Source organism: Bison bison, unplaced genomic scaffold, assembly GCF_000754665.1.
Source record: "Bison bison bison isolate TAMUID 2011002044 unplaced genomic scaffold, Bison_UMD1.0 scf7180017864089, whole genome shotgun sequence".
Classification (NCBI taxonomy): Eukaryota; Metazoa; Chordata; class Mammalia; order Artiodactyla; family Bovidae; genus Bison; species Bison bison.
Window position 1 is genome coordinate 1028538 of NW_011494661.1, and position 9734 is coordinate 1038271.

The 9734-nt window shown below is 50.2% G+C and overlaps 1 protein-coding gene across 1 annotated transcript in view; it reads right to left on the reverse strand.

The window, feature by feature from the left end:
- The window catches only part of NRXN2 (neurexin 2), a 99262-nt gene extending 90027 nt beyond the window's left edge, over nt 1-9235 (reverse strand). Inside the window, exon 1 of the mRNA XM_010838098.1 lies at nt 9170-9235. The gene's annotated coding sequence lies outside the window, so the exon portion shown is untranslated. The remainder of the gene's footprint in view (nt 1-9169) is intronic.
- Nucleotides 9236-9734: the final 499 nt, after the last annotated feature.

Genomic DNA, 9734 nt, shown 5'->3' on the forward strand with positions numbered 1-9734 from the left:
TCATCAGAGCCCCCCCCCCCCCCCTGACCCGGGTTCCTGCCTTAGTCTCCTGCCGGTTGGTCCCCCCACCCAAACCCAGCCTGGCTCTCTTGGTACATGTACCAGCTACACCTTACTAAGTACCATCGTGATCAATACACACGCACACACACACGCACATGGGCAGAACTTCTCAGTGGCTCAGGTACAGACCTCTTCTGTGCTTCTGACCTGCCTACAGAGAAGCGTGACCCGAGTGGCTCACATGCTGAGTGTCCTCCTGTCCACGATGGCCCTCTCCTCCTGCTAGCCTTTCCTGATCAGATCAGGCACTCTAAAAGTAGCCTTGATCTTTTTTTTTTTCATATACCAATCACCAGGTCCTATCAATTCCAGCTTCTAAAACTCTAAAAGCTCAGCTTGACTCCTTGAAACCCTTTCTATCCCTCGATCACCATCAGGACAGCCCAAGTCCAGACCCTCCTCAGACCCTCTTCTCAGAACACTCTTAAAGGATCTCCCCCTACGTCAGTCTTTTTACCCTGTAATTCACAGTCCAAGCACCACCAAAGTGGTCCAACCAAGTCATGACTCTGCTTAGAACTCTTCAAGGCTTCCCAGGACCTACAAGATCAAGTCCAGTCTTTTTTTTTATTTTTATTTTTGGCTGCACTGGGTCTTCGTTGCTGCACCCAGGCTTTCTCTAGTCATGGCAGGGGCTACTCTTTATCACAGGAAGGGCTACTCTTTGCCGCAGTGAGCAGGCTTCTCACTGCAATGGTTTCTCTTGTTGTGGAGCACAGGCCCCAGGCGCTCAGGCTCAGTAGTCAGGGCAGATGGTCTTAGTTGCTCCACAGCATGTGGGATCTTCCCAGACCAGGGATTGAATCTGCATCCCCTACACTGCAAGACGGATTCTTAACCTCTGGACCACCAGGGAAGTCCAAGTCCAGTCTTTTTTTGTTTTTCTTTGTGTTGTTTTTAGGGGATTGTGCCGGGACTCAGCTGCAGCACACAAGAATTTTGTTGCGGTGTGCAGAATCTTTGTGGCAGCATGCAGGATCTTTAGTTGCGTCACACAAGCTCTTAGTTGTGGCATGCGGGATCTAGTTCCCTGACCAGGGATCAAACCCCAGCTACCTACGTTGGGAGGGCCGAGTCTTAGCCACTGGACCACCATGGAAGTCCCAGTCCAATTTTCTTGAGAAAGTCCATTTGAGGTTTTACCACACCTCCCTCCAACCTCCCCTCCTTGCAACAATCCAGGCTCCAGCCACACCCCATTTCTCCACGTTTCCCTAATATGCCATGTGTCTATACATACTATTCCCTCGGCTGCCTGAGAAGTGGACTCCTGCTTTCAGACTAGGTCAGTCTACGTGGGTCTGTGTTCTGAGCTGATCTCCTAGCCATCCCTCTTTTGTGCCAGTTCTCAAGATGTACCTTGGCTTGTTATTTCACTTATCCGATCTCTATTGCGATTGTGTTTCCATGTCTGCTTCCTGGCTGGACTGTGAGATCTCCAAGAGCAAGGACAATGTCTCATTCATCTCTGTGTATCCAGCTGCTCACACAGTTCCTGGCTCAGAAAAAGGCAGGCCTGTGTTTGTTGAATGAATAAAAAGTTAAAAGTGAACACTCCTCACTTACCCAGCACTTTGAGTGAGCTTGACTCTTTCTGTGCACCATTTCCCTACTGTTAATACTTCATCAATAGATACCATTACTCCCTCAGAGAGATGGGGAGACCAAGGCTCGGAAAATGGAAGAAATTTGCCCAAGGCCACATTGCTGGGCAGAGGAGCAGAATCAAAATCTGAACCAAATCTATCTGGCTTTAAAAGTTCTGATGAGCTGCATTCTGGGCCTGCAAGTCAAGATTTCTAGAAGCTGGTTTTAATCGCAGTTCCAATCTTATTTCCCATAAAGCACAACCAGGGACTTCCCTGGTGGCCCAGCCAGCAGCTAAGATGCTGCACTTCCAATCCCTGGGTTCCATCCCTAGTCAGAGAACTAGATCCCGCATGCTGCAATTAAGACCCAGCACAGCCAAATAAATAGGTAGTTAAAAAATAATAATAATAAAGCACAACCATCTCGGTCTGATACACTCAACTCACGTCCTCTAGACTCTGCACTTGGGCCGTTTTCCTGGCGAGAAAGCCCTAGCCTTTCCTTTACCTCCACAAATCTCACTCAGCCATCCTTCAAGATCTAGCCAAGTTCTACCTCCTCCATGAAGCCTTCTCTGACCATGAGGGTTAATAATCATAGTAGCATTTATTGATCACTTAGAATAGTGCCTGGCACATCGTAAAGTGAAAGTGTTAATCGATCAGTCATGTTCAAGTCTTTGAGACTCCACGGACTGTAGCCCGCCAGGCTCCTCTGTCGATGGAATTTTCCAGGCAAGAATACCAGAGTGGGTAGCCATTCCTTTCTCCAGGGGATCTTCCAGAGTCAGGGACTGAACCCCAGTCTCCTGCATTACAGGCAAATTCTTTACCATCTGAGCCATGCGGGAAGACCTAAGGGTTTCCATTTGTTTTGTTCAGACACTAAGTTGTGTATGACTCTTGTGTATGACTTGCAACCCCATGGACTGCAGCATGTCAGGCTTCCCTGTCCTTCACCATCTCCTGGAGTTTGCTCAAACTCATGTCCATTGAGTCAGCGACATCATATTTCCATGTATTCACTTATTTAGTCCTCACAACAACACGACCTCCATTTCACAGAGTAGAACACTGAAAAACAATGGGATTCAGCAACTTGTCCAGGTTCACACAGCCAGCAGTTAGCAAACCCGAGATTAAACCCAGCAGCCCGTGCTCTTAACCATTCCACCCTAGGAGGCTCTCCTTGGGAACACCTCCCTCATCTCTGGGCTCTTACAGCAGTCGCTCCCCACCCAGCTCTCTCAGCTGTCCATCGCTTTCTGCCTGGAGCTGTCTCCAACAGCAGAAGCTGTCAGCACCACAGGTATTAGATGCTAGAGCTGACAGAGTGATTCCACATATGTGACCTCATTTACTCAACTTGCATACACGCAGGTCTTGACCGCCTCCCCCAAAGGCATAAATGGTATTGTCTTGGCTAACATGAATTCAGGATTCCAGCAGATTCATTATCAAGGACAGTGATGAAGACCAGAACCAAAGAAAAGAAACAGTGCTGAGCAGCCACAACCGACATGATAACAGTTATACATTAAAAACTGTTATTTTCTCATAGGGGAGCCTCTCACACCCAACCCAGAATCCACTCTCTGTTAGTGACACACAATTCTAACATGCTGGGAATGCTGATTTCCAAGTTCACAAACAGAGAGGGGTGGGGGGTGGTTGCTCCTTGACAACTCCTCCAAAGGGCGGAGGTGGAAAAACTAGAAAAAGCCAACATAAGAACACCAAAGTACAGCAGTCTGGCATCACTTCAGGCAGGCACATACCTCAACAAAGGAAGCCCTGAGTGACAGTCCGGGGCAATACCTGAGGGGAACCACGACAGCCTGAATCTTCCGGAAAAGGCTAAATCACCTTCCAAATGTGCTTAGGCAGGCAGGGAGGTGTGCAACATATTTTTTAAAGATTTCCATCTGAAATGTTGTAAATGGTGGTGAGTTGCGTATTTTAATGGGATAATGCCCCTCCTTTTCAGGAGGAGTTCCTCCCTGAGGGCTCCAGAAGGCTGAGAGTTTACCGATCGATTTCCACTGCCCTCTCTCAGTGGCAGAACAGCCCGCCGATAAAGATGGGAACACCCTCATCACGCACTGGCTGAAAGAAGAAGCTGTAGCCCAAGGAATCCGGGGTCATTACTGGTTTCGGATGAAACACTGTCCCGAAGCACCTCCAATAAACCAAACGCAGGTCGTCCGCGACACAGCTGACTGACCGCCTCTCCTTTTCAGAGGCAGCGTGGAGAAGGTGGGACCCCTCAGAGTCAGCTCAGGTTCAGATCCCAGCTCTTAATCTCAAAGGGCGGTCATGCCTTCAACATACCCAGCAGACGCCCACTAGCTGTGAGGCCCTGCTCTCTCCTCCCTTGACTGTGTGATCCGATATCCTTTCTGTTCTAACTGCTCCCTCCCCGTGTCTGCGGCCGCTGTTTTCCCTCCTCCTCCCAAATGAGCCCCCTGACGTCTCTTTACCTCCTCCTTGGCCACTTCATCTGACCCTAAAGTTTCCAATACACTCTCCACACATGCGGCTCCCAGGTCTCCACTTGCAGCCCCACCTTCAACTCAAAACTCTGGTCTCACATTTCCGACTGCCAGGACACCTCTGTCTAGGAACAGCAAGACAGGGCTGTGATCTGTGGCTCAAACCTGCTCCCTCTCCCAACTTTTCCCTCCCCTGTCACCCCCACCACCATCCTTCTAACCAAGCAAACCTGAAACCTCACCACCTCTGCCCGTCCATGTGGGAAAGGCAGAGTGCTACGCTTCAGTCTCCGCCACGGCTCTCAGCCACAACGCTGCCGCCGCCACAGCTGCCACCACCCTTCCTCGCCACTCCCCAAGACAGCCAAGGTTCAGGGCATCAATGTGTCTTTCCTGAACTTTCTCCCACTGATTCCTCCACCACATGACTGCCCTCCATACTGCATCTTACCCTTCGCTCCCAGCTTCCAAAACACCATTCTTATTCACACACCTGCTCAAAAGTATTTTGTGGCTCCATTCACCAATACTCTACACACAGCATCCAATACACATTAGTTGAATGATTTAAGTCAAAACCTGGGGAATTTCCTGGTGGTTCAGTGGTTAGGACTCAGTGCTTTCACTGCTTGGGGGGCCTGGGTTTGACTCCTGGTCAGAGACCTAAGATCCTGCAAGCTGTGAGGTGGGGGAAAACAAACAAACAAAAAACAACCCCAAGACCTGGCCTCAAGCTGCTTCCCCTGCTTTAGATCTCACTGTCTTCCCTTCACTCTTTGGTGTCCCTGTATGGCCATGATGTGCGCTTCCCCCTTCTACACCATTGTTCTTACTAGCTCCTTTGCTTGGTGGGACCTCCCCAAACCAAGTTTACTGATCAGCCTTCAAGACCAGTCTTAAATAGTATGCCTTTTATTACTGATCCCCCAACTTGGCTTCCCAGGTGTTGCAAATGGTAAAGAATCCGACTGCCAATGTAGAAGACCCAAGAGATGAGGGTTCTGTCTCTGGGTCAGGAAAATTCCCTGGAGAAGGAAATGAAAACCCACTCCAGTATTTCTTGCCTGGAAAATTCCATGGACAGAGGAGCCTGGTGGGCTATACCGCATGGGGTTGCAAAGAGTCAGACTGAGCATGTATGCACACACAACTTGTAAACTCTCCCCTTCTTCAAAATCCCAAGAGTACTCTGTTTATAATAATACTATAATTTATACCACTAGGCTTCCCTGGTGGCTCAGTTGGTAAAGAATCTGCCTGCAATGCAGGAGACCCAGGTTCAATCCCTGGGTTGAGAAGATCCCTGGAGAAGGAAATGGCAACCTACTCCAGTACTCTTGCCTGGAGAATCCCATGGACAGAGGGGCCGGGCAGGCTACAGTCCATGGAATCATAAAAAGTCGGACACAACTGTGTGACTTTCACTTCACTTTACACCACTAATTACATACCAGACACTTGTTTAATTCACACAACAAACTTGTGAGATAACCATGCTTGTTCCCATTCTGCAGGTCAGGAAAAACCAGTCTGAAGGTTAGGTATTCATGTGACTCACAGGGCTAGTGAGTAGAGAAGTCAGATTTAAACCCAGATCTGACCCTCAGGAGACAGAGCTTCACTGTCACTAAGCTGCACTGCCTCACTGCATCTTGCTGCACATGGTATGCTGTTTGCTTGCTGTTATTTCTCGACACCTTCTATGTGCCGGGCACTATTCTAAGCATTTTAAATGAATTAGCTTATTTAATTCCCATAACAACTCTGTAAGGTAGGCAGTATTGCTGTCCCATTTTACAGACAAGGAAACCAGGCAGAAAGAGCTTAAGCCCAAGGTCACTGCCCAGCCAGCCCAACTACAGAATCTGTGCTCTTAACTACACACTGCCTGCTTTTTATCTGCTTCCTCAGTTAAGCAGGCAACTCCCAGAGCAGAGTCTCCTCCACGTCTGACTCACCTACAGCCCCCAACACAAAGTTTGTCACAAAGGCGGCCTTGACAATAACCTGCTGAACTAAACTGCCAACAAACCTACCAAATACACGAGACCCATGCATCTATCTTCCTGTTAACACACGCATCACCGCTGGTTTCATTTCTCTCCCAAGTGAGGTACACACCACACCCCTGACACACCATCATATGCCTCTGTGTCCCCACTCCACTCGAGGTATTCCATGCATACTGGCACACTCTTCTTCCTTGATCACTTTTCAGCTCTTTCTCCCCACACATGAAGGACATGAGGAGGAATTCCCATGAAAATCAATGCAAAATCCCAGTCTACTTGATCCCCACTTTGGCAGACAGTCAGCAGGAATACAAACACTCAGTGACTCATACTTAGTTAGCCCTGTCTTCAATCACCTGTGGCCAGAACCCCAGAGAAAAGAAGCAGATTTCCTAGCATGGAAGTTCTCAGATAATGGGCAGGCCCAGACCCAGGAAGGCAGGAGGGGTGCGGGTGAGAGCCGTCCAAAGGATCCACCAACTAGCTGAAGGCAGATTGGTATGTCTTACATATAAAGCTAAAACTATTTTTTCTAATGTATATTTGATTAACCACAATGGCAAATGTAACATCAAAGCCATGTAAAAGCTTTCCTGAATTCACAGTAGCTTTGAGTCATCTATTTTCACAATAAACAGATATAAAAATAACTACTATTTGGAAGGGGTACTGTGAATTACTGACTTTTAAAAATGTCTTCAATCTCGGAAAAAGTTGGGGATCACTCAAAGCAGATAAGAATGAAGTAACTGTAATTTCCAGAGAGGCTTGAAGACGCTGGCCCTGATCAGGAGCCAGACCTGTTCCCCTTAAAATCTTCCAACCCCAAACCCAATACCCAAGGGGAAGCAGCTCATTCCTTTCCTCCTTGGCTGGATAAGAATGTACTAGATGAAGTGTAATGAGCACAGGATATTACAAAACCTACCCAGGAAATAAGGAACAAATGTAAAGGGAGGGAATGAGGTCATGGGTAGGAGGAGAAGCAGTGGAGCTGTCACTGAGCCTGTCGTCGCTAGATGTAAGCAGAGTTTATCAGCGTTGACAACCACCATGCCCACAACACAGAGCTGAAAACAGACACATACATAGTTCCACATACACATACAGCCTTCCCCAAGCCTAACAAGTATTCTATCAAATACTTGTTAACATCTATTCAGTCACTGAAGAAATGTTTACCAAACACCTACTAAGTGCCAAATACCATACTAGGTGCAGGGAATTCACAGATGAACATCTCTACCTTTTTATCTCAAAGAACAACTCCCTCAATGGATATCTCACGAACACACACACACACCCACAGTGGGTTAGATACACAGCTGCCTCTCCCAGCTCCAACAGAGCTGACACAAACATTTAACTGATACACATCCAATATATATACACATGATACAACCACCGCATCACACACAGGTACCCAAACACATCTCAGACACACAAGCACACAACACACATTCCAAAGCACACATTTCGTATGGCTCACTGGGAGCCCCTGGCCGATGAATGCTTTCAGGGAATGAATACAAGGACTCTGGCTGCATTTTTCATACACCCAGGCCCCTTCTGCCACAGTGAGATCATGGACCAGTGGCTGCTGTGTAGCTCAAATTTCCCTTCCATGTAGTCAGAAGGGTGTGGTTCAGGGACTTCCCTGGCAGTGCAGTGGCTACGACTCTGAGCGTCCACTGCAGCAGGCTCAGGTTCAATCCCTGGTTGGGGAATGAAGATCCCACACGCTGCTGCATGGTGCAGCCAAAAAAATCATCTCTAAAAAATAATTTTTTAAAAAATAGCATGTTTCATGCTATTTTCTTAAGAAGGCTTGGAGGGGAGAGATCATAGGGACCAGAGAATCAAGTTACAGGTCATGAAAGATTCCTCATGAAGTCCAGTGTCTTACTGAGGTCTCCCATGGAAACACACGCACAGGGATACCTACACATGCAGCCACGCCCTTACACTCACATACTACTTACTCTACTAGGCACGGGACTTTATTTGTCAACAGACCATTCGCACATGATACTCACACCGCCAGACTCCTGCACCTCTGCATGCAAGCAAACACACACAGACACACAATTTCACAGTTTAGGGAGCACCTGCACTCCTTGGAGAAAAGGCGAGAAGGTGCCAGATTGACTTAATACACACAGTTCCTGAAGATACATCCCACCACCAAGAGCCACTGAAAACCTCCCTTATGTACTCCTCTACCACAACTGCAGATATACAGTCAGAATACTGGGCAAAGTACAGGCCTTCACCTGCAAACGTGGGCTACTCCTGTGGCTGTCCCCAGGTCCTGGGCAGGAGGACACTACCCGCAAAGCAGTCCCAGGGCCACACTAGTCTGTGGGCACACACACTCCTCAAAGACCCTACCTCTTGAGGGTAGACACACCCACAATGCTAAGCAGCCCACAGCTCCTAGGGGGACTGAAGGAAAGGACTGCACACCTCCGCTCCAAACGGCTGCCACACACCAGGGAGGAAGGAGGTGCCTATGCCCAGGCTCCAAACTGATGGGGAACCTCTCCCCTACTCCCCAGCCAGACCAAAGTGCCAACAGGGGCCTCAAAATCCCTCCCTCGCCCACTCCCTTAAACCTCACCTCACCCCAGGCCCGGCTCAGCCATCCTCGACCTTGTCCCCCGCACCTTGCTCATCAAGGCCTCTTGCATCCCGGGTACTGGTAGAAACACCCCTTCCAGTCCTGATTTCATACCCAGTTCCAGAGTCCTCACCAGTCCTCTCCAGCCCCCCAATCTCCCTTCCACACCCCACGCTTGCAAGGGCTCCGACGTTCAAAACCAGCCTCCGCTTGCAGTCTCTCACCCGGAAGAGACGACCAGCCATTTTTTTCCCCCCTCATCAAAATCGTCGACTCTAGTCACCAACCCTGAGAGGCCTCAGCCACCCTCTCCCTCGAGCTTCATTCACTCAGAAAACACTCGCTTCCCGCCCTCCTGGCACGTGCAGTCACCGCCTGACAATCACCACCCACCCTCGAACGCGCCGTGGGCTCTTCTCCCAGCGCCCAACGGTCTCCCGTCCGGGCCCTCAGGCGCGGGTCCAGTCGGGGCCTCTCAGGCAGGGCTTCCCACCCGCGCGCGGACCCTCAGATTGTGGCCCCGCCCACCCGGACCAACCACGCCCCCTTCTCCTAGGCCCCGCCCTCCCCGGCCCTCCCCACAGCGCTCGAAGGCCCCTCCCTCACTCACTCTCACAGGGCCGCCCCACAACCTACCCACCGCCAAGAGTTAGGGTAGGGCCGCCCCCCAACCACCGTCCCTACTCACAAGGCCCCACCCACGCAGAGCTCTTCCACCGGCCCTCGCGGGCGCCTCACGGTCGGTCACCCATCTTCTCGCTGGTTGGCTCTCACTACACAGTCCTACCCACAGGTCGCCACGGAACCCTCCCTGGGGATACGGAGAGGCGCCCCGGATGGGCTCACGAGGCGGCGCCCACACAGGCCACGCCCACACAGGCCGCGCCCACACCGGGCCTGCTGTCAGGTCACGCCCACCCGGGGCACCCCGCCGCCTGTCCTGCTCCCTGGCTGACCA